This window comes from Canis lupus, chromosome 2 (genome assembly GCF_011100685.1).
Source record: "Canis lupus familiaris isolate Mischka breed German Shepherd chromosome 2, alternate assembly UU_Cfam_GSD_1.0, whole genome shotgun sequence".
NCBI classification, from domain to species: Eukaryota; Metazoa; Chordata; class Mammalia; order Carnivora; family Canidae; genus Canis; species Canis lupus.
Genome location: NC_049223.1, coordinates 3,297,604 through 3,323,710, shown reverse-complemented (window position 1 = coordinate 3,323,710; position 26,107 = coordinate 3,297,604).

Here is a 26,107-nt window from a genome sequence, read left to right as displayed (position 1 = left end):
CAGCTTGCCTATTGGGATTTTGATTGCGATTGCATTGAATCTATTGAACAATTAGAGAGAATTGTCATTTAGACAATGTTAAATCTTTTGAGTAATGAACATGGTGAATCTCTCTATTTGTTTAGTATTTGTTTACTTTCTCTCAGGTTTGTTTTATAGTATTTAATATGTAGGTCTTAAGCATATCTGTTAAATTTGTTGTTAAGTATTTCATATTTTGGATACATAATAGTATCCAAAATAGTATCCAGTACATACTATTATGTATCCAAAATACATAATGTATTTTCTTAATCAATTTCCAGTTCAATCTGGGTGCTTATGATATAGGAATAAATTTTCTTTTTTTTTTTTTTTAATTTTTATTTATTTATGATAGTCACAGAGAGAGAGAGAGAGAGGCAGAGACATAGGCAGAGGGAGAAGCAGGCTCCATGCACCGGGAGCCCGATGTGGGATTCGATCCGGGGTCTCCAGGATCGCGCCCTGGGCCAAAGGCAGGCGCCAAACCGCTGCGCCACCCAGGGATCCCTAAATTTTCTTTTTTATGTTGATCTTATTTTCTGTGAACATAATAACTTTACCTTTTTAATTCAACTAGGTTTTTTTTTTTTGGAAATTCATAGGATATTTCATATACACAGTGATGTTTTCTATCAATTAAAAGTTTACTTCTTCCTTTTTATCTTGTCAACTTTTTTTTTCTCTTGCCTTATAGTTCTGGCTAGGATTTTTACCAAATTGTTGAAAAGTAGTTGTGAGAGTGGACATTCTTCTCTTATTCTTGATTTTAGTTGGAAGACATTCAGTTTTTTCCATAAAGTATTATGCTAGATTTTACAAAGGTGCTATTTATCAGGTTTTGGAGTATGTTTCTATTCCTAGTTTGCTGAAAGATTTTATTCCTTTTAATCATTGTTTTGTTAGATGAATCTTCTATATCTATTGAGATGCTATGTTTTAAAATCTTCCATTTTCGTAAATTAAATCAGTTGAATTCCAAATGTTAAATCAGTCTTGCATTCATGGAGCAAATCCCACATAGTCATAGAACATTATTCTTTTTAAATTGTTCTAGAATCTAGTTACTAATATATCCTAAGAATCTTTGCATCTATGTATGAGGGCTATTGAGCTAAGCTTTCTTTTCTTGTAATACCATCTATTTTAGGTATTAGGATAATTCTGAGTTCATAAGATGAGTTTTGACAGATTTTCTCATCTTCTATTTTCTGAATGATTTTTGTGTAGGATGAATATTATTTCTCCCCTAAATGTTACATAGGTTCCATAAGTGAAACATCTTCCTGGTGTTTATCTTGTGGAAAATTTATAAATATGATGTTAATTTATTTAATAGAGATAAGGATATTCAGATGCTTCTATGTTTTTTAGAATCAATTTTGTTAATTTGTATTTTTCAAGGAATTTTTCCATTACATCTTGGTCAGGAACAAGCAAACTTTTTCTCTAAACAGACAGATAGTAAATATTTTAGGCTTTGTGGGCCACACAGTCTGTCACAATAAATCAACTCTGCTACTATAGCATGAAAGTAACCATAGACAATACATAGACTAATGGGTATGGGTGTGTTCCAGTAAAGCTTTATTTAATAGTAGACCAGATTTGGCATTTTGCTGTAGTTTGTCAACACATTTCGAATTTAACAAGAGTTTTATGTAATACTCCGTCATTATTCTCTTAATGTCTGTAGTATCTGGAGTAATGTCCCTTCTTTATTCCTAATATAGTAATTTAAATATATATATATATATATTAATTCCTTTGTTCAACTTTATTCTCACTCTATCTTGAGATAATAATATATACATTTTACTTCTACAGATGTTATAAACCCTACTTTTTTTTTTTTCTTTAACCAATCAATTATCTTTTTGAATGGTAGGACTGCTTTTCATTCCTAACATAAATTCTAGCTGGTCATAATATTCAATGGTATTTATATTTTGTTATATCCAACTTGTTAAAACAGTAAATATATTACTAGAATTTTTATAGTAAAATAGCATAATCAAACAGACTATAACGACAGAGAATAGGTCATCAGGATATCCCTCTTGGAGGAGATAATATAGAAATTAAGTCCTACAAGAAAAAAGGGAAACAATTACGAATACAGCTGACCCTTGAACAATGCAGATTTGAACTGTGCAGGTCCACTTAAACATAGATTTTTTTTTATATATAAATACACTATAGTACTGTAAAATATTTGTTAATCAACTTTATGTTATATAAGGCTTTTACTCAACTGTAGGCTATTAGAAGTTAAGTTTTTGGGGATTCTAAAGTTATACATGGATTTTTGACTGACAGGGTTCAGCACCCCAGACCTCTATATTGTTCAAGGGTCACTTGCAAATTCATCTCAACTCTATCATTCAGTGATTCTGTGATTCCAGTAGAACTAGAAAAGTCTAGTGAACCTTAGACCAAACCTCTTACTTAATAGGTGAGGATATGAAGCCTAGAGAAAGTAAAGGAGTTAAGTGATTTGCCTAAAATTTCCCAGTGACCTATTTGTAGACCTGGAACCAGTCAGTCCCCTAACCTTAAATCAAGTGATAGATCCATTACATATACATTCTTATCAAAAAATTGGCTTTACCTTGCAGTATCATGGCCATTTAAGAAGGATATTGCATTAACATTTGACATGGTACAGATTGGTTCATTTCCACACTTCAGAGATGATTTTAGCATTAGCTGAAGTTTTTAAAATGTTAAAAAATAGTTACTGACAGAAGTCTTATATTTTAGGGGAAGAAGAGTAGCTCCAGGAGTTTATTTCCCTTCATTTTTTAATTGAGTTATAACTTACCTGCAGCAAGTCTTTTTTTGTATCTGGCATCTTTCATTCAGCATGTTTCTTTGTTTACTTTTTGAATTCTACCATTTTTAAATTTAAATTCAATTAATTAACATATAGTAAATTATTAGTTTCAGAGGTAGAATACAGTGATTAATCAGTCTTATATAATACCCAGTGCTCATTACATCATATGCCCTCTTTAACGTCCATCACCCAGTTGCCCCATCTCCCTACCCCTCTCCACTTCAGCAACCCTTAGTTTGTTTCCAATGATTAAGAGTCTGCTATGTTTTGTCTCCCTCTCTGATTTCATCTTTTTTTAATTTTTTCCCTCCCTTCCCCTATGATCCTCCATTTTGTTTCTTAAATTCTGCATATGAGTGAGATCATGTAATTGTCTTTCTCTAATTGATTTATTTCACTTAGCATAATACGCTCTAATTCCTCTAATTCTACATCATTGCAAATGGCAAGACTTCATTTTTTTTTTTTTGGTGGCTGAGTAATATTCCATTGTATATACACCACATCTTCTTTTTTATTTTTTATTTTTTAAAGATTTTATTTATTCATCCATGAGAGACACAGAGAGAGAGGCAGAGACAAGGGCAGAGGGAGAGCAGGCTCCACACAGGTAGCCTGACATGGGACTCGATCCTGGGACTCCAAGATCACGCCCTGAGCCAAAGGCAGGCACTAAACTGCTGAGCCATCCAGGCATCCCATATACTGCATCTTCTGTATCCATTTGTCTGTCAATGGACATCTGGGCTCTTTCCATCATTTGGCTATTGTGGACATCACTGCTATAAACACTGGAGTGCAAGTACCTCTTCAGATCACTACATTTGTATCTTTGAGGTAAATACCTAGTAGTGCAATTGTCAACATGTTTCTGAAATTCATCCATGTTGTTTCTTGGATCAATAGTTCATTCCTCTTTATTGCTGAGAAATATTTCATTATAATACTATACCAAAGCTTCTTCACTCATTCCCATGCTGATAGACACCTGTTCTGTTTCTAGGTTTTCTTATTGATAATGTTGTTTGAATAGATTTCTATGAACATTCTTGCATTAGACTTTTTTTGACATCTGTTTTTGCTTGCTTGGATAAACTTCTAGGAGTAGAATTGCAGGATCATAAGTAGATATATGGTTATTTATTTTTTTTGAGAGACTATCAACAATTTTCCAAGACAGACATACCATTTTACACACCTGCCAACAATGTAGGAGAGTTCTGGTAGCCCCATATCCTCATCAATATTCAGGGTTGTCAATCTTTTTTTTAATTTTTAATTTTAGATATTCTAGTAGGTGGGTTCTGGTAACTCCTGGTGTATTTTATTTGCCTTGCCATGATGATTCCTAATATTGAGCACATTTTCATGTGGTTATTTGACTTTGTATAGCTTCTTTCATGAAGTGTTTGTTCAAGTATTTGCCATCTTTTTTAAAAAAAGGATTTACTTATTTATTTGAGAGAGAGTGCAGGAGGAGGGGCAGAAGGAGAGGGAGAGAAAGAATCCTCAAGCAGATTCCTCACTAAGGGCAGAGCCCAATGCAGAGCTCAATCCCAAAACCTTGAGATCATGACCTGACCCAAAATCAAAGAGCCAACCACTTAACCAACTGAGCCACCCCACGTACCCCTGCCGATTTTTTTTGAAATCAGGATTTTGTCTTCTGGTTGTTGACTGTTCGAGTTCATTTTACATTTGGAATACTAGTCTTTCATCAGGAATATGTCTGGCAAATTCCTAGGAGCTTTAGACTTACACCAGAGTTGAATTTACCTCCAGAATACTTTAGAGGCATGGTGCCTACATGGTTCAGTTGGTTGAGTGTCCCACTCCTGATTTCAGCTCAGGTCATGATCTAAGGGTTGTGAGATCAAGCCCTGCATCATGCTCCACAATCAGTGGGGAGTATGCTTGAGATTCTCTCCTCTTCTTCTCTCTCTGTTTCTCCCCCTGCTCATGCTCTCTCCCTCTTTCCCTATGATATGATAAACAAATAAAAAATTTTTTTAAAAAAATATTTTAGGGTCTAGCTGGAATAACTACTTCCTAGAACTTTTCTATCATTATACCACATTCTCTCTTGGACTGGGCTTCTTGGTGAAAATGAAGCAAAGCAGGGCTCACTTGGGAATGCCTAACAGGGTACCACATCTGTCTGTCTGTTTCTTGAGTATCAGAGTATTCTAGTGTAAAAGCAAAGAGGAGTTTACAAAGGACTTGAGTCTATGAGAAGGTGAAGTTGTTACTGCCTCAACTTCCTTGCTCCAAAAGTTGTCTCACAAACTTGGCCCTCACATCAGCTTACCGTTCTCTTTCCCCATATTATTCCTTCTACAGCAGTTCCCACCTCATACGACCACTTGTTTCTACTTGCTTAACCTTGAACTAATCTTTCCCATCAGAATTTCCTTATCATATTAGAATTTTCGAAGGGAATTTTCAAAAGACATTTGTCAGAAGTTCACAAACTTAAAATCGAATGTCATCCACATGAGAAAGATCTTTCCCTAAATTAACCTCAAGATCCCTTTTTTGGGCTTTTCCAGCCTTTCCTGCCCTTTGGAGAAACTCCTCAAGTTCAGGCCTAGGGACGTTCTTCTCCTGCTCCTGGCTCAACCCCTTCCCTGTTGGCACTGGCCTGTGCATGATGAAGTTTAGATTCCCTCACTCCTGCTTCTCATACCAGCTCTCATACTTCTTAGCATGAGCTCTGGGTATTTATAATCCTGCCATGAGAACAGGATGCTGAATATAAATGTGCCTTCAGAAGCCCAGCTGCCTGACCATCTTCTCCCACTAAACATTGATCCACATGCTTCTTCCTCCTGCCTAAGGTTTTCAATTGCTCAGACAATTAAGAAGATATTTATTAAAGAGGTCTGCAATGTCTAAATTCAAGTTGTTGTTTTCTAAACAGTGGCTACTAAATGAGCAGCTGTGCTCATTTGGATCTGATTGCTCCACACATTTCCTATTCTATTCATTAAGGGGTGAATCATGTGTTTATTAGTTGAAGCACACCCCCTGAAGTGTATTCATATTATTAGTCCCAACTGAGAGGAAAGGAAACTGACAGTTAAGTGAAAGGATGTCATAAAAAAGGTCTCCTCTTTGCACAACACACTCACTCTTGCATTGCCTCATCCAGTTTTCATGTAGACCCTACTTGCTAGGTGAGTCATTTGCTATTACCTCCACTGCAGCAGAAGAAGAGACCGAGAATGCCTGGGCTAAGCAATCCACCCAAGGTTCCCTGGAAGGTCAGCTGTGAGGCAGAAACCAGAATGCTGGCCTCCTGCTTCCTGGCTCAGCTATCCCTCCACCCCCACAGACTCTTAAATTATAGCAAGTCAGTGGGATGGCAGGGCAAGAACAGATTTTGGACAGAAGACAAGGAGGCAGTGACATCAGTGGACCGAAAGGAAGCCAAACCAAGGACACGTCCTAATTGCTCATAAGGGGATGAGGACTCCACTGAAGGTCCTTCCTAACATGAAGGCCTTTCACTGCTGAGGCAAAGCTCCCAGCCCCAGGGCTTCTCCAACCCTGAAAGGTCCAGGGCTAGAGAGCCTCCCTTCCCACTAGCACCCAAGTTTCTCTGGCAGGAAAGCTGCTCCTCTGTGATTTAATATTCTTCCTACTTCTCTTCTCATTTCTGCCTATTGAGTACATCTAGTGGAGCTCATCAGGAGAACTCACTAGAATGCAAAATGGCGTCAGATGGGCTGTTCCCTTAGGGAAAGGAGAGCCTCTCCTGTTGCTCATGTACTGACCTAGGCTTCCAGGGTGGGGTTGGTGCCCTTTGCTGAAGAGAACTAGATTTTTCCCGCCTAATGCTTTTTTCAAGCACTGAGGGAAAGCTATTTCTCCAGAGGGGAAAAGGGTGATTATTAGTAGGAAGAAAGAAGTGATACAGAAGCAAGTCTACACATGTCTTGCAGGAAACTGGCTCGGTATTTCCCCTTATTTGCTCCAGTGAAAAAAAGTGCTGAAGTGGTTCCAAGGTCAGCAACCAACAGCCCCCTCCTCCTGTACTTTGAATGAGATTTTTGCAGTTCCACTTGTTTTGGGATTACAGGCAAGAAGGAAATTGGTATTTAAAACTGACTTGAGAGGAATAACATTTCGCAAGAGGCACAACTAATATTAGGAATAAGACACAAAGAGCAAAGGGATCTCAATGATACTAATAATGTTTATAAAAATTATTATTATCAAAGTGGCCACTATGTACTAGGTATTCTACTGTAACCATTAAGTAGGTATGAATATTCCTCTTTTACAGATCAAAACAAACACACATACAAACCCAAAAACAATTGCTCAAGCTCAATAAGGCAAAATGACTTGCCCAAGGCCTAGTGTTTGTAACTAGAGTAACTGGAGTTTTGAATCAATTCTGTCTGGCTCCCCAGACCATAGTCTTTGCTAAATACTTACATTTTTAGTCCTGTGGTCAAAATGTATATTATTCTAGCATGACAATATCAAGGGACTGTAGTCCCAGACTGAGGCTCATATGGCTTCTTGCACCTCAATGAGGTCACCATATATTTCAAACCTTGAGTGTTCGGAAACTGAGCTACAGCCATACATCCAAGGGTGACAAACCACTGCTGAGTTTATTTACAATAGCCAAGTTTATAAAAGTCTGTTTTTTATATCAGTTTACTGACCACTCCCATTTTTAGCAGGATGACTTCTCTTTTCTGAACAAATTTAGATAAATCCCTTAGAAAGATGAACCTAGCACTTGGCAATAGGTGGTGTCAGAGTGATTAGAAATGGAAGATGGGGAGAACAGTTTGGGATAAAAGTCTGAGAACTAGCAAATTGGAGCTGGAAATGGAAGAGAAGGTATTGATAGTAAACAGACCCTGTGGATGAAAAACTCACCTGACTTGGCAGCTAGCTGATCTTAGGGAGAAAGTGAAAGAGAAGTCAAAGATATTTGAGGTTTCCAGCCTGGCGGTGATAAAACAGGTGATTCACTTCTAGGAAGTAACTAATTAGGGCATGAGGTGCATTAGGATTTGAAATAGAGACTTTAAAATTGAAGGAAATCCAAAAGAAGATGTCAACTTAGCACCTGAAATTGCAGGATTAACTGGGGTAAAAAAATGTTTTTTTTTTTTTTAGGGTTATGAGGGAGCACTGTAAATATGTAGACTAAAATTTTACTGGGGTCAGTAATTATGTCCAGCCTGTTATCCCCTACTATCTAGTCCCTTTGCCAACTCCATTCTCAGCTCCCTAGATGCTTCTTTGACTTCATGTCCTGGAATTTTCACAAGCTTTGGTTGATTGATATAGTAATGTATGTTTACTGTGATCCCTTCCTTCATAGCACTAGAGAAGCATTGTGTGTCTATTTAGGATTGTCATTTTGTTCTTTTTGAGAGGATGTCTCCCTACATAGCTTACATACTGAATGTTGCTCGAGGGCCCATCTAGAAGCTTCTATCTACCCCACTAGGCTTGAGAAAAAAAAAACCCTCATAGAGATGGATGCAGCCAGCTGATGTATTTGGTGGGGATTTCAGGGGCTATAACTCTAGGCACAGCTGGGAGAAGAAAAGAGCTTTGAATACTGTGGGAAGAAGAGAGGACTCTTTTCCCACACTAGAGCTTCCAAACAACCTGGAAATGTCCGTAGGCCAGGCATCTTGCCATAGATATTATGAGTCAGGTTCCCTGAGGCTCCCAGACTACATGTCCAAAAGCCTTGTTTGGCCCATTCTCCTTTCTAATCCACTGAGATGGCTGAGAGCAAAATATCCCCAGGGTGGAAAAAAATAAGGATTCAGTAGGTCCTTCTACCTAGAAGAGAACTAGAAGTTTTTCTCATGACCATAATTTTTAAAGAACATCACTTAGTCAGAAATGCTCCTGAGACCTCCAAACCCGTTATTCTTTCTCCTTGTTTAAAGATTGTTAGAAGTAATAATAATAATAAAATTATTATATCTTATTAATAAGATTTATCTAATAATAGCAATAGTTCACAGTTAATATGTGCCAGGCACTGTGCCATCCACTTACAATCATCATCAAATTTAATCTTCATGGCACTTTTCCATAATTGTTTTCACTGGGTATTTTTTAAATCACTATTCTGTTTACTGTTTTGTAATCCTAGACTCTCAGAAAGGAGAACTATTTAGAAACTAACCAGGCTAGACTGAGTCATGAAATTGGCTGTCCATGTTATTCCAAGAATAGGCCTGTCTGATTTCTACTTTTTCTAACTTCCTTAAACTTATTTCTCAGTCATATCTTGGATTCTTTATCTCTTGGAATGTCTGCCACTATCTTCGTCTCTCAACTGCCAAGTGACACCTAATCCTGCATCCCAAAGGCCACAAGATCCTGAGAGTCCTTTTTGTCCATGCAAAACATTAAACTTATTTCCATTAATCTCACCCAGTGTGCACCAGAAACCACTGCTTTATTCTAATGAGTGAGCTAATGGTTCCTCCAGATTGTTTTGAATTAAAAGCAACTTTGTGTACTCATATAAGCACCCTCTTTTGCTCTACCTGGACATCACTATTGAGTTCTGGAAAGTTCATATTCTACTCTATCAATTTCTACCTTAAAAGTGTCAGTGATAATCTATCCACTCAACAAATAGCAAATGCTGGCACTGGAAAGTATACTGCATGAAAGTACTCAAAATCTAGACTCTGAATCTCTTCCAGATTTTTAAGGACTCTATTAAACAACATAAGAAAAAAGAATTTGATATTTCACATCAAAAATGTTTGCTTAGAACAGATCTGTGTATTTCCTAATACACTTGGAGCTGGCAATTCTAGATTGTGAGTTTAATGTGATCCAAGTGGGCTTTTACCTGCAAACACTTTGCCTGTAGGCAGCTGAGTCTTGGCTTATGTAACATGGTAGGTAATCTGTGTTAAATGACTAATCAGCAAGTGGCATGAGCAGCTCCCTACCTCCACAGTGGGTACCACTGTGGAAATTCTGGAAGAGGAAGGCAAAGAACAAACTTACATGAGCATGAACTGTATGCCTTCTTTTGCAGATCGACACAAAAGAGGCTGTTTTGTCATGCATCACATGTCAGCTCTTCACCTGGACCAAGTGAATCAAGAATGGCCATAACCTACACTACCTGTGAATTTCTATTTCTCAAGCACTGAGTTCAAAAACTGATAAGACATTCCTTGGACTCCCAAATCCCTGGCCAATACTGGTCCACAGAAACTCAGTATTTGCTCCTTTTTATACTAGAATGCTGGAACTTGTAGAGTTAATTTAAGAATGGTATGACTAATTTTATGTTGGTTTTGGTGCATTTTAATTGAAGAAATATGAAGTTCTATTGCAGATATTATATTCTGAACTTGGAAATCACAGTGGAGTACACTAATATGCAAATCACAATGGCCAACTTTGTGTCCTAAAGCTACAGGACCTGCAAGAAGAATGGCCAACTACCCAGGCCTAATTTTCTGAGAGGTATTAATTCAACCTCATCAGAGACCCTAAGGGTTAGGAGTGACCTTAAGAGTGTCCAGCTTTCTGGAAAAACTAGTCCCTGTCTCACAATAAGATCCACTCATGTTTAGCTTATTTACATCTGAATTTTATTTTTTAAAGAATTCACAATTAAACCACTTTTAAGGGCATTATTCAAATATTTTTCAATGTATGGTGGTTTCCATGTTTTTCATCTCTACTTTTCCCATTTTCTCTGCTGCAGAACAAAGACAGACTTGAAGGGAGACAGATGGGGCAAACATGTAGAAGGTGGGGGGCCGCTTTAAATGACAGCTCTGGGGAAGGACAAAAATGGGCTCTCCTCATTATGTTCATGGAACACTAAATATGAAGAAATCAAGCTGCTTTAGGACTCAAACACTTATGGTAGCTCATATTGCATTGGGAGAAAATGTTAACATTAATAGGTTACATAAGAAAAGTGTCCAAGATCAACATATTCGAGGCCAGTATAAATACTAGCATATACATTCAGATATGCAATGATACTATCCGCATGAACACACAGGAAAAGAAATTTCCAATTTGCACAGCTGTGAGGTTTCTTTCAGTTCCCAGCAATTTTGAGAGTGTATTGAAATTTTCAAATTAACTGGGGACATTTTACTCAATTTTATCTCCCAATGCGTTTGTGTCACTTTTTCTTCAAGGTCTGTGCATTTTACTGATTGAAATGCTCAAACGTTTATTCATTTATTCATTTCAAAGGAACAGATCATCATTATGAGTTTTTTTTTTTTTGAAAGAACAGTGTCAGAACTTTCTAATATTCTTTTCTGTTTCTTCTCTCCATGTACTTTGCTTCTTCATAACCCTTCACTCCCTTTATCTTCATACTCTTCACATCCTGGCCCTTGCCTGTTACTTCTACAGGAAACTTGCTCACCATCTGGAGGGTCCCTCCTTAATCCTAAAGCGCTCCGTGGAAAGTCAGAGCAAAATTCCCCGCACATGCCTGGGTCTGGGACAGGGTGCAGGACAAGAGGAAACATTGGTAGATGATCTTAAAATTCAAATACCGTTCAGTAGTGCCATACCATCTGAGCTAGCTGCAAACGGTGAATAAACCCAGCTTGTAACTTAATGGTCCTTGTGCTTGTGTGTCTGTGAATACATTAAGAGCTCTCAAAGAAGAAATTGTGCAATCATAAATAAAAGATAGCAGTGACTCATAGGCAGTCACACAGAAACAGGACTCGATTCTCCCAATCTATCAGTGTGGATAGTAACATGGGTTCTGTCCCCTTTCGGCTTGCTTGGTAGTGTGAAACCCACTCTAGATGCGGTCGCACGGGGAGAGGTTTGAGGGCCTTCAGTACATATTGTCTGCCCTGCAAAAGTCACCTGCTTTACTTGGAATGGATTTCAAAACCAACTCATGTGGTGCCTGCTATACTATAATAAACAAATAAATTAGCTGCTGTGATATGGAAATTTACATGATTCAGTGTACTTAAAAACTGTTAACTGTGAACTTATTAATTGAAAACCACAGGACAATAATCAGCATGTCCTTCAGTGGAAAAACGAATCTCTTGCTAAAGTGAATTTGTAAGGCAATAAAGATGTATTTTTCAAATAAACCTATGCCTCAAGCCGCTTGATGTGATATTTTTAACTTTATCTTTCGGCAGCTCGTGCTTTGTTTTTGGACTACATATTGATTTATTTCACGAAAACATGTAGTCTTAACTCTATCCCCACATGTTTTTTTTTTTTTTTTTTTCACTGCTCCATGCAGGTTATATTCATTCCAGTCAATCTTGTTTTTCTGCCTCCTGTCTAGAGAACTTTAATTAAAATGGTCTGCTAAAGCTTGAATCTCTCAAAGGGAGAGCTTGGAATCCCAAACTGCATTTTCATCACAGAACTCCCAAGGAACATACACCTTCCCCCTCAAACATATGTTCCAAGGGGAATGTTTGTCTAGAAGCTACTAGGTACACTGAAGACTGAAAGATAACCAACTCTTCGATGATTTTTGATCTAGGCAATTGATCAGGCGAATTCCTGAGGTTGGCCTGTCAGAGCTGGCCAACCCACAATCCGTTATTTCATCATCTGATCTCAAAGAAAGGGTCAGGATAAGAATGATGTGTCTGCTCACTATGCAATGGACAGATCCCATGGCCTCTTGGAGCTCACCTTCTAAAACTGTCATATCATCGCTTCTGCTGCTGCTGAACACGGTGATGCTGTTCTGTCTCCTTTGAGAACAAGGGGTCCTGAATGGCAATGCCATGTGATGATTAACAAAACAAAAACATCAAGTCTGGCTTAGGTTATTTAGATAAAAATTTAGATTTCAGATTTTTAAAGATTTTATTTATTTAATCATGACAGACAAACAGAGAGGCAGAGACACAGGCAGAGGAAGAAGCAGGCTCCCCGCAGGGAACCCGATGGGGGACTCGATCCCAGGACCCCGGGATCACGTCCTGAGCCGAAGGCAGACACTCAACTGCTGAGCCACCCAGGTGTCCCTAGATTTCAGATTTTTAAATGTCTTTGTTTTACCAATGTTTCTGTTTCCTCTAAGTATTATGTGGAAATCTCCTTAAAGCTTAGTCTGTTTTCCTCATCTTTACTTTCCTGGTTGACTTTTCATGAACCACTTGTAAAGTGGAAAAGCCACCAGCTTTTTTGATGCCTTCCTCCCCACAGAATTAATCCAGAGAGCTTGTGAGTGTTCCAGAGAGGTCTCAGTGCCGTAAACCTTCCCCTGTCTCCTGGGTGGACTGGTGCATTCCCTCCACCTGTAGTGCTCCTGTTAGCTGGAGCTTCCGGCCTCAATCGCAACTCAGCATGAATGCAATGTTCAGGGTTGAAAACTGAACCACTTTTTAAAGAAGGCACTAACGAAATACAGCCATCACAGGCATGGCTCATTAGAGCCTCGCATATCACAAGCTACTGTAATATGCTCAACTCATCAAAGACAAAGCTTTTAAATATTCTACTGATTTTTAAATACGCTTCCCACACTGACATGCTAAAACAAACAAAAACTCCATATGGATTGAGCATTACAAATACATAACTCTTATGTGTGTTCATTATTGCTTTCCCTCTCAGAAGAAAACTTTAACAAAAATCTATCTTCATATCTATTGTAAGACTGAATAGATTGGGAAAGTTGTCAGCCAGCTGCCAGTCAGATATGAATTTTTAAATGACCCCAACTTCTTAGACATTGCTTCCATTGAGAGGTGGGGTGTAGGGTCCTCTTCCCTTGAATCTGGGCAGGCTTAGAACTATTTCAATCAATAGAGCGAAGTGATACGTTGTGACTTAAGAGGCTAGGTTGGAAAAGGCCATGCAGCTTCCCTCCTGGTTGTCTCAGAACTTTTTCTCCCTGGATGCTTCAGATGCTTCATCTTGGACCATGCTGTGAGAAGGCTGAGCCACACAGAGATGCCACATATCAGTGCTTTGAGGATAGCCCCAGCTGAGCCCATGTGTCTGACGTGTGAGTGAGGAAGCCTCCAGATGATTTCAGTCCCCAGCTTTTTGAGTCACCAGCAGCCGTCTGCATCTTCCCAGCTGAGGCCCCAAACACCACAGAGCAGACACAAGACACCCTGCTGTGCCCTGTCCAAATTCCTGAGCCATCATCAGTGAACATCAATAAAATGGTTGTTGTTTGGGGTCACTACATTTACAGATAACTGGAACAGAAGAAATAACAGAGGACCAAGAAGGTGAGTACATAACAACAAAAAAGGATGGCTTAATAGCCAAATAATTTGAAAGGGGAAAAATGCTCAAGATCCTCTGTTACATCCCGAATGGTAGATTCAGTGACTTAGGTGAAGACATAGAAGGTGGTTTTATTTGCTCTGCAGCTCACACAAGGATTAGCAGGATAGAAAAACATAAGATTACAGAACTAGCTCAATAAGTTCTTGACAGACTGATATGATGAACCAAATCTCACAGGATGAAATATCACAGAGATAAATGTAAAATTTCCCACCTCTGTTAAAAGATAATAACTTGAATAATGTGGTATGAGGAAGATGTCACTTAGTACCAGCAAAAAGATACAAGGTTTGTAGGTTGAGAATAAGCTTCCTATGAACCAAGAGTGCATGCAAGGAGGTTGCCTTGAAAGATAAAGTGGCCTGAGGCCTCCTTAATAGGAAGGAATTACCAGCATAAAGAATTGGGTGGGGCACCATGTGGTTCTTCTCTGCTTTCTGGAATCTGGGAGTTCATTCTGGTCATTTCTCTTCAAGACCAACTACAGCATGCACTACAGTATGGTATTTGCACCCTCTCTCAAGGGGAATGGATGAAGAATCAGGCATATGTGCATGGAAAAGAGAAGGTACATGGGTTTCCTAATGACCATCTTCAATTTTATGGGGGCAAGTAAAGTGGCCAAGGATAAGAATCCTTCTGTACAGCCCCAAGGATAGGACGAGGAGCATTACAGATGGAAAGTCCTGGAAACTTCATTGTATCAACATGAAAAACTTCACAGAGTTAAAGTCCTCCAAAGCTGGGGCAAAGTGCCAAGAATGGCAGCGACTGCCCCAAAATAAAAAAGTACTTGGCAGAGATGATAGAGAGGTGATTAAAGAACCAAATAATTTTAATAGTCGTTTAACAGTTGAGGTTCTCTGATTCTTTTGACAATCTTTTATGGTTCAACTTGTTTAAACAAAATGCCATCTATTTACTCGCATGTCCACTTACTCAATAATGGTTAAATGCCAATGAGCCACATAGTGAGGCCAGGCCATGTAGGGGATGGAAGATGGCTAAAATCTCAACACTACACTCTGAAACCTCCCATTATGGAGAATGTGTTGAGGCAAATATGGGAGTTAAAAGTTGAAAAGAAAGCCTGCAAAGAAAGAGAGTCAAAATGCTTTTGATCTCCTGTAGGGTGCAGGGCAATGATACCAAAAATTTTCACTGCTGCATTTTAGTGGTACGTTGAGATAGACACTGATAGACTACACATAAATATGAATCTCACGTCACCACCTTATTTGCATCAGCTTCAGGCTCAATGTTTGGATTCTGTTTGAGAAATATATGAAATCTATGTTGACATTTTGTTTCGGAAGCACTCACTCAGAGTTCCCCAATTCCCAGATTTTGATTTCGATCCCTAGAACAGGAGATCCTAGCAATACGAGGTAGTAATGAATTGGAAAGGTTATTTATTGCAGGTAAGGAGATGTGAATAGAAAAGTAGGACAGCCTCCAGGGTGTTCACACCAAGTACAAAGATGACAACATTTATTACCACGCTAACAATGTGCCATTAATTGTAGCCATCACTTTACTGATAATGATACTGGTTTGCCCACAAGAACTCTCAGGATCATATAAATTTAGGAAACTCATTTAAGTTTAGTTTAGTCTTGAACATATTGTCTGCTTTCTTATTGCTACAGTGAAATCTCATTTTCTCCACTCCCGAGTGCAGACTATTGGGCGCCTTGACAGTTGACATCAGGGCTCTTCCTTGGCCAGTTGTCAGAGGTGCCTCTCCCCCGGAGGCAGCATGCATTATGGAAGTGACACATATGTGCTGCTCCTCGTAGTGCAGCAGCCAAGGCAGGCAGAACTGCGAGTCAGCAGCCTGGGCTTTCCAGTGCAACCAGCTGCTGCACACTTAGCACCCCAGCTCTCATCTGAAAGGAGAACAAAGAGTGACAGAGAGGATTCTGGGGCCATCTTAGCTCTGGGTTCACAGATTTTAGTGGTTAGTTAGTTCCACTCCTTACCCACAGCTATCAAATCAGCTATTAAACATTGCTGAAAGGCAACCATGCAGACCCCAGGGAGATCCCTCATTTGGGGAGACTTGGAATTCTTTCTATGAACAAGTTCTCTGTATATTGAATAACTTTGGAATTCCTGTAACAGCTCAGGAGTCACTCAGAGCCCTGCCCTCCACAGTCTTTAGGACTCATGGGATATAGCTCGTTTGTCTACTCCCCCCACCTCCAGTCTTCTCCATTGAGGCTAAACACCCCTAGTCTCTTTTATCCTCTTACGTGGCCTGATTTCCATCTTCTCCTTCTCCTTGTTGCCCACTTGAACACTTCTTAATTGCTCACATGCCTCTTCATGTGGTTTCCGGACTTTGGCACAATTCTGCCACTGAATTTAACCTCATCAGGGAACTGCACACCTACGACCTCCTTACATGGGGCTTGTTCTTCCTAGCTGTGACAGATTTATCTTCTATGTGTCCACCCCATGCCTATGTAAGGCCAAGACCAGGTCCCCACGGGGCCTAGGCAGACACACAGGTAAAAACCTTCTTCCCTGTAGGCCTTTATAGACCTATTGTTCAAATGACATCATTCCACCTAATTTTATTGTGCAAGTCATTATTTTTCTATCTTCTTCCTAACATTATTTACACATTAACTGATAATAATTGAGTACTGATTCTGTGCCCAGCATGGTGCTACACATTGTTAAAGTCTTTGGTGAAACCATTTTACCTCAAGGCCACAGAATGTTCCCCCTCCAAGGGAAGTGAGTGAGCAGGGTCTGACAGGAGGGAAACCATGCTGCTCTGGAGGCAGCCCACTTCTCAGAGTACTCACAAGCTTGTGCCCCTGAGACTCCTGTGGACCTCTATGAGCTGACCACATGGGTTGCCATTACTAGCCCTTCTCAGAGTGTTTGCCCATCTCTAGCCTTCTGACTCTCAATCTGTAAGTTCTCATAAACTCTGTGATGTGATCCACCCTAGTCTAGGGGTCAGGGACCCAATGGGAAAGTTACATGATCTCCTTGCCGAACTACCTTTTCATCTTCCTCAGTTCTTGAAGGAAAATATGGAAGCAAATGGGGCCGGGAGGCTCAGTTCCCTCTGACAGCTGGTAACTTCACCCCATCTGCTCCAATCACGGGACCTGCTTCCTTTCTGACTCTCCTCTGAACAGAAGGAAAAGTTGTTTCTGGTGCCTTTAGTTTCAGCTTTTCCTGATACATGATGCTCCTTGATAATTTGATTGGATATATCCTGGCTCCCATATTTTGTGCATGTCTTTTTATCAGAGAACACTGTGAACAGCAGGAAGGATTTCTTTGGACACTGACTTCTTCCTTTTCTTCCTCAATGTAATCATTTTTTACTTTTTTCTTTGAATTTAGTTTCCTCTTAGATCCTTCCCTCATAATGAGCCATAAATACATTTATGGTCTGTAACCAGAAGACCATCACATATTTTATTTTTCTTAATTTTAATTTCAGTGTAGCTAACATACAGTGTCATATTAGTTTCAGGGGTAAAATATATGATTCAATACTTCCATACATCACCCAGGGCTCATCAAGATAAGTATTCTTAATCCCCATCACCTATTTTACCCATCCTCCCACCCACCTACCATATGGTAACCACTGGTTTCTCCTCTATAGTTAAGAATCTCTACCCTGAGGTGTCTCTTTTTCTTCCATTGTTCATTTGTTTTGTTTATTAAACTCTATATATTAGTGAAATCATATGGTATTTGTCTTTCTCTGACTAGCTTATTTTGCTTAGCATTATCCTCTCTAGCTCTACCCATGTCATTGCAAATGGCAAGATTCCATTCTTTTTCATGACTGAATAATATTCCATAGTGTGTTTCTGTGTGTCTGTGTCTGTGTGTACCACACCTTCTTTGTCCATTCATCTATTAATGGACACTTGGGACCCTTGGGACCCTTCCATAGTTTGGCTATTACAAATAATGCTGTGATAAACATTAATGAGGTGCATATATCCCTTTGAACTATTGTTTTCATTTCCTTTGGGTAAATATCCAGTAGTGTGATTACTGGATTGTAGGGTAGTTCTCTTCTTAGTTTTTTGAGGACCCTCCATACTGTCTTCCACAGTGGTTGCACCAGTTTGCAGTCCCACCAACAGAGCATAAGAGTTCCTTTTTCTCCACACTATTGCCAAAACTTGTTGTTTCTTGAGTTTTTTATTTTAGCCATTCTGACAGGTACAAGGTGATATTTTATTGTGGGGTTTTGATTTGTATTTGTCTGAAGATCAGTGATGCTGAGCATCTTTTCATGCTGGCCATCGGAATGGTCTTCTTTGGAGAAATGTCTGTTCATGTCTTCTATCCATTCCTTAATTGGATTATTTGGTTTTTTGGTGTTGAGTTGTATAGTTCTTTATATATTACATATTTTCTTAAAGTCTTTAAAATCTACATTCCTAAAATTTACTCTTTATGCCTAGCTGTTGAATATTTAATTTCTTTGCTCCTCTGGACTCCTTGATGATACTTTCACTTGGTTCCAATGTCTCTGTGATGGTTTCATTCTCAATAAGATTAGAATAATTCTTGAATAGACTGTATTTTCTGAACCAGAGAATTATCAGCTAGGAAAGTCTAGACTTTATCAGACCCTCGACTGCAGTAATAATGGTTAGGTAATTTAATTTTAAAAACCTCTGAAGGTGCAGGTACCATCATTTCCACTTTATAGATAAGGAACTGAAGTTAGCAAGGCTGAATTAATTGCATGGACTCAGGCAGACATTTTGGTAGAGACCTATTCACCAAACATCTTCTTTCTGGGATTGACCACATTTCTCAGCCTTCCTTCAAGTTCAAGCCATGGGATGTGTATGGAAGCAATGCATACTATTGGAGGTCAGACCCATTAAAAAAATCCCCCCTCATCTAATCCCTCATGGTCTTTCTTCTTCCACTGTTGTGATGCAGATGCTCCTGGAAGCCAAATGTAGAATATGGTAGAGCTGTGGAAATAAGGAAGTTAGGTTACAGAACCTGTGCTTGCTTGAGGAAGAACCTCCCATTAATTAGGAACAACCTTTTGAACTTAACATAAGTAAAAATGAACTTTTCATAAGCCATTGAGATTTGAGATTTTATCTGCTACTGTCTCCAATGTTACCCTAATTAAAGCAGTAAGAGTAATTAGAATTATCTGGAACAAATATCCATGTTTAGTTACTTAACCTCCAATGCTCAGGTTCTCCCCTCCATAAAGTAGGAATGATAGCAGTATCCATCTCAGAGTGTTGCTGTGGGTATCATGTGAGATGATGCTGGTAAGAGTAGAGCAGAGGATCTGACATTCGCTATCCACTCAATAAATACACTGCAGAGACTAGTATTATCACTACAGTGTACCTCCGTGAAACTGTATCAGCCAAACCACTCTGTAATCTCTTTATAGTGATACTGTCTATGCCATTTTCCTGGCTGAGCGGTCTACATCATAAGTCCAGCAAATTCTTTCTAATTCTCTTTCCTTTTCCTACACTGAGATATTCTTCTCTGGGATTCCAGCCTTCAGTTCACACAGTCCTATATAGAAACATGAGCCTTCTGTACCGATTACTATGTGTGTCATCAAGATAAACTTAATTTCAAGATAAAGTATACTCCTCCTTCTTTGTCATTGTCAAAACTCACGTTACCAAATATAATGCTACTTTACCCTAGAGAAAAATTTGCTTGGCTAAAATTTTCCAGTAACTTTAGCCTAACTTCTAAAACAATCATTCCATGTAAGGGCTAAGATATTCTTTTAAGACCAATGCATCTCAAACTTTAATTTGTACATTGATCACCTAGAGATTGTGTCAGGATGCAAATTCTAATTCTGTGGAGCTGGGGTAGAGAGAGATTTTATAGAACCAGCCAGCTCCCAGGGATGCTGATGCTGACACTGCTGAACCAGGGCCATACTTGAAGCAGCAAGACTCCAGAGTTTTATAAAAAATATTCATTAGCCACCTATTAGGTTGCATTTCATTTAATTCATGCCAAGTGATAAACTTGTTCTGTGAGAAAGCCAAAGAAAGAGAAAACTAAGCTCTTCAGTAAAGAAGAAGAGAAATTAATAGGCCTTTTAGGGCCATAAGAAGTCAATGCAGAAAATAGAAATCCATCTTCAAAAGGTTTACAGAGAAACAACCTCATAGTCTTTTAATGTATTACCCACAGAATAGGAAAATATGTTAAGAATGAGAGGGGTAAGAGAAAATGTCTTTTGTTAGCACAGTAGTTCTCAAATTCTCAAATTTAGCACACATCAGAATCTCCTAAAGGCTTATTAAAACACATACTGATTATTCTGTGGTCTGGGGCTCCCTGATAATTTGCATTTCTAACAAGTTCCCAGATAATGCTGCTAGCTGAGGGTCAGGACCACATTTTGAGGATCCCTGCATGAAAGGATAGGAAAAGTGGCTTGCACCACAAAGTCAGTACAATCTATTTTAGTCTACATGCCATGAAGCCCTGGGATAGAAGGAAGGAAAATGAGGCAAAAATAAGAAAAACAGTTAAAATCCATTCTAGGCCCTGACAACTTGAACTACAAATACTTAAGAACATGTCTGGAGTGATTTCAGGATCATCAGGTACCATTTTAAAGATTTTTTGAAGGGTAAACGATTTGACCGAAGCAGGAATGGAACAACTTGGTTTCTTTTTCTAAATGGAAAAAGGAATGACCCTGAAAAACCCTGGACTTCTAAGTTTAACTTCGCTACATAGGAAGCTAAGGGGAAAAGACAGAGGAAATAATCACAAAATCTATTGTCAGGCAGCTTGAAAAAAACAGGGCACTGAGTAATAACAAGGGTAGCTTTCCAAAGAAAACTTTTTTTATATAATTTTAGATTTGGAAAGGATCTTAGGATCATGTGGCCTGAGCAGCTGATTTTAAAGATAAAAAAAAAAAACAAAAAACTGATGTACAAAGAGATCTTTTGAGTCCAAGGTCATACAGCTAGTTAGCCGCAGAAAAAGACATGGATCCCAATCTCCTGGGTCATTCTAAAGCTGCTGTGAGTTCTGCTGCCTTTCACCAGTAGGCTCAGGTGTACTTAGTTACTGAGCCAGTCTGATGAGGGAAGGCAGCATTTTGGGAACCCTACCCTGCATCATGGCCAAGTTCAACATAGGTGCAGTATGCTGAGTCCCATTCCCAAGCTTTGTCCTGTATGCTACTTGGCCACTCAGACTTTACTAGTCACATGGGACAGGGGTGACAGATGGGGAGCTGGTAGGCTGGCAAGGAGAAGTACTACAACTGACTGCTCTGATTTTGATAAACCTAATTATTCCGTCTGTAAAATGGACTCATCAACACCTGCAGGAAGAATAATCTAAGGTACCTGGGGCAGCCTGGGTGGCTCAACAGTTTGGCACCTGCCTTCGGCTCAGGGCATGATCCTGGAGACCCGGGATTGAGTCCCACATCAGGCTCCCTGCATGGAGCCTGCTTCTCCCTCTGCCTGTGTCTCTGCCTTTCTCTTTCTCTCTCTCTCTGTGTCTCTCATGAATAAATAAATAAAATCTTAAAAAAAAATGAAGTACCTGGTCATCCAGGTGCAAATATCAAGTTCCTAGTATACACAGAGGCATTGGAATGGACACCCTGAAGATCAAAGAGGAAAGGTCTCCTTATTCCCAAATGCTTGGTGGCTACACAGCTACACCATCAAAGGTCCGTTGTCACATCCCTAGAACAGGGCATTTAGGACAGTCTTAGGTATTCGGTGTACAAGATGAGGGAAGTTAGAGGTCTTCGGGTCCAAAACCTCCAGGATTCTGGTGAGGAAATCCCAGTGCAGGGAGGTGGGGGGGCCTGCATGAGGTAACAGCAACTTGGCCAAGAGCTTGGACTAAACTCTGAAGCCCTGGCTCCTGATTCAGAGCTCTTTCTACTTTACTGTCAAGACAGATCTTCTTAATATAAATTAAAGGCCATCCTATTATTGGCAAACCTAGGGAAGGAAAAGGTTGTGGAATATATGTTTAGATCACTCTGTTCTATGGATAACAGAGCTTCTTTAGATTCAGCATAATTTCTCAACCTTTGCTGCACTTTGGCATTGCCTGCAGAATCTAAAACAACACCAGGCCCAGCACCCACCAGAGAGATTTGTGTTCAGTGGGGTGCAGTCTGAGTATCCCCTGAGCTTTGAAGGATTCCAGAAGATTCTAAAGTACAAAGTTGAAAGGATCATTGCTCCATAGGAATTACCCTGAGCCCATTTTGACCTAAGAGAGGCAGGGAGCTTCTGAGGTGATGGCCATACGGCTCCTCACAAAGAGAACACATTCCGACAAAGAGATGAGATCCAGAATCTCCGCGTTCCGCTCCTAAAGGGGACCGTCAGGTGAGGGGAAGTGCAAGCAGACTGACCGGACTCCTTCCTTCCCATAATGTTTTGCCTCCCTTTGAGGGGCTCTCTTTTGACACCTACTATCATTACTAGATATTCAAATCTGGCTGTGGCACAAAGCCCCTTTCCTTGATTGCTGTTTGTGTGGCTGAGAAAGTCTCTAACTTTCCAGAGGCGTTAGTGATATTACAGAGAACGAGGACAGGGGCACAGAGACCGCATGAGATATAAGCGTTCTGGCTTCCACAGCACAGTATTCAGAGTCTACCAGAGCGAACTCGCTCCCTGAGATTCACAAACACCTCACCAGGCTAGCTGTGCATCCAGGAAAGAGGCCTCTCCCACGGAGGCTCCCCTTCAGCTTTGCTGCTTCTTCTCAGTTGAGACCAAGCGTACCTGTGGCTCTCCAACTGAGCTTTCTGTGACGATGGACGTGTCCTGAATCCACCCAGCCCACCGCAGCATCACTAGTCAACGGCAGCCACAGGAGGCTGTTGAGCACTTCGAATGTGGCTCGTCCAAATGAGGAACTGGATTCTTACCGTATTTCCTCTTAAGTAGTTTAAATGTAAATAGTTATATGTGCCCAGTGGCCAACGTGTTAGATGACACAACACAAACATGTCACTTAGGAAGCATTCTACTATTCACTATCTTATAGGGTCACTCACGCAAAACTACACTCTCAGTACTGAAAGCAAGAAAAAGATAGTGTTCTTTTGTGGCATATGCATCAGAGAGATGGAGCAGCAAAATACAGTCCATGATTGCACCATGGACTACGGGTCTACGGTCCGGCTCAGCCATCGCCCAGGCAAAAGTTAAAATGCTTCCCCAGTTTCATCATTGACAAAAACCTCTTAGAAACCGACACTTTAATCGACTGGGGGGAAAAAGTCAAGTAAAAATGTTGCAACAATCACCTTTTATCAACATCTCCCATGTCTTCCTGATTTCTTTTGTATCAAATTACTCTGAGCATCACATTCCTGTTACATTAGCAATTCCTATTCCATATATGCAACGCTGGAAATAGACATTTGGGATCCCTAAAACCAAACAAAGCAAAACACCATGGCTTTGTTTTTAGTAAGTTAACCTTTTGAACCTCTTATAGCTGTCATTTGAATGCGTGACACTAAATTCTCAGAGCAGCATTTAATGCAGAGTTCACAAGTAAAGGATTAATTAAACTCTGCAATCAACATCTGAGCTTACGAAGCCCCTCACAGTTGACATGGCCTTAACTGACTTGTCCCCACTCTTCTATTCCCCTCCCTGTACCTTCCCTCCCATCAGTCTGGACCTGCGACACCGTGCAAAAGTGGGTGAAGCATGGCCTCTGGCCTCAGATGGCCCGCAGTGGGAAAAAACTCTCTTCACTGGCAACTGTGTGATCTTGGGCAAGCTACTTCATTCCCTGTCGCATTTTGCGACTCATCTCTAGAGCTGTTTGAGAAATAGATGAGTTGATGCTTAGAAAAAGGCACCTGGCTCAGTGGTTGAGCATCTCCCTTTGGCTCAGGTCATGATCTCGGGGTCCTGGGATCAAGTCCTGTGTGGGGCTCCACTCAAAGTAAAGCCAGCTCAGACTGAGCGCTGCTTAAAGGTCATGTACTCGAGACAGTGGGAGCAGGTGACCTCGTGGGTCTCTCTGTAACAGGATGCTTAGCAGGTGATCAGGTATGTTCCTTCCTTGGCCTAAGCACACTCCCTTCTATCCAGTGCTAATTAATAAGCACTGCCAGAATCATGCCTGAGACTCCTTCCCTCCTCTATGTTTCTAGAATCCCACACTGATGAGCGCCTATCAGCTAATGCTTCCGTAGAGACATGGACGCCCATTTATATTTTTCTGCTCCTGATGACCAGGAAGTCATTTGGTCCCTTTTCACTCCTCCTCACCCTCATGCATTAGATGTTGATGTCATTTGCTGATGCTCATAGGCTAATCTCTTTTCCCTCGTGGTTCTCAGGGACTAACTCCTGAGTCCATGATGGGTACGGGCTAACCAAACAAATATGCTTTTGTTCCTCTGTAACTGGTATTTTAACTAACTGATGAAAGAATTTGAAACCATTTTTCTTCTGAGTTGTGTCTGTCTGTCTGTGTCCTGAATGTCTCCTCTTTGACCCCCTAGATCACCCTCTTTCCTGCTGTAATCCATGTATATGGCTCATGAATGGATGCTCCTATTCTTGGCAGGAAGAGTTGGGTTTTGCCAGGGAAGAGCCTTGGCAGGAGATAAAAGGGAGGGAGAAGAGTATGCTTAGGTTATTTATTCTCCTCGGCTCCCTTTCTGAGATATTGCCTTGAGCTATTTCTTTCACTAAGCAAATGCCACTGCTCTTCTCCAGAAGGTTCCTCCCATAAGAGTCTTAAGAATCCCAGACACCACTCCCTCCCCTCTCTCCGCCTTAGTCATGGTTAGCTGCCCCAACTCTTATTAACCCCAGGTTACTGCAATATCCCTCGTCCTTACCCACATTTTCAGAGCCACTTTGTAAATAAACCTTCTTTGAAATTTCCTCATTGGAAGGAGCCATCTGTTCCTGGTTGGCATCCTGAATGCAACACTTTGTTTTGGTTCTTGGTGTTTGTGATTGGCCATGTAGACGTATGGAACGTTCGCATCTCAAGTGGTGAGTGAACAACCTTCCCACCTTCTGTGGCACAAACAAGTCGGTGGCACCGGAGGGGTGGATTCCGGGTTGCGTGGTTACCTTGGTGGCACCGCCCCCCACCCCCTCCTGCCCAACCAGGGCCGCAGCTGCCTGGGGAGTGAGGGGCAGGGCCGGCTGCTGAGTGTACCTGGCTCGTCCGTCCACTGTGCAGGGAGGGGCCGTCGGGTGCACCAGCGTCACAGCAGCCGCGGCAGCATTAACATCCAGGACCTTTGCATAAACTATAGACTCATAATTTCTAGAGCTAGAAAGATTGTTAGAGACCCCAGTCCTTTATTTCCCATGCGAGGAAATAAGCCTGGTTCTGTCAAGAGATTGAGCCGAGGTGTTTCAGACACCCTGGGAGGGACTCGGCTTCATCGCTTCCAGGCCAGGGGCTTTCGGCAGAAGGCAGCAGCTCCTTAAAATTTAAGAAGCAAGAGTTCCATCAGGAGTTTTTAAACATTTAAGACATTTTATTTGCTTAATGCAGAAATTGTATCCACTCACTCCCAACTTAAGTTCCACTAAGACTCATCAGAAAAGCATGGAAAGATTTTTTTACATATGCCTATTAGATATGCACATATATGTACACATGTACATGTGTATCCGTCCGTATATATGTGCATACATATGTATGTGTGTGTGTGATTCCTTTTCAGCCTTATTCTTGGTTCTCATTAGTTTAGCTCGCTCACTCTAGCCCTGGGCATGTGCTTCTCTTCATGGCTGGTTTAGCATTAACGTTTTGGGAATTGTGACAGGCTCTTTTCAAACTACGAGGAGAGAGCTGGATATTCGATAGAAAAATAACCGAACAAATCACATTTTTCCTGATGTGAGCTAACCCACAAAAAAGTAGAAAGAATCATTTCTTAAATTTGCCATCTGAGGGTAGAACATT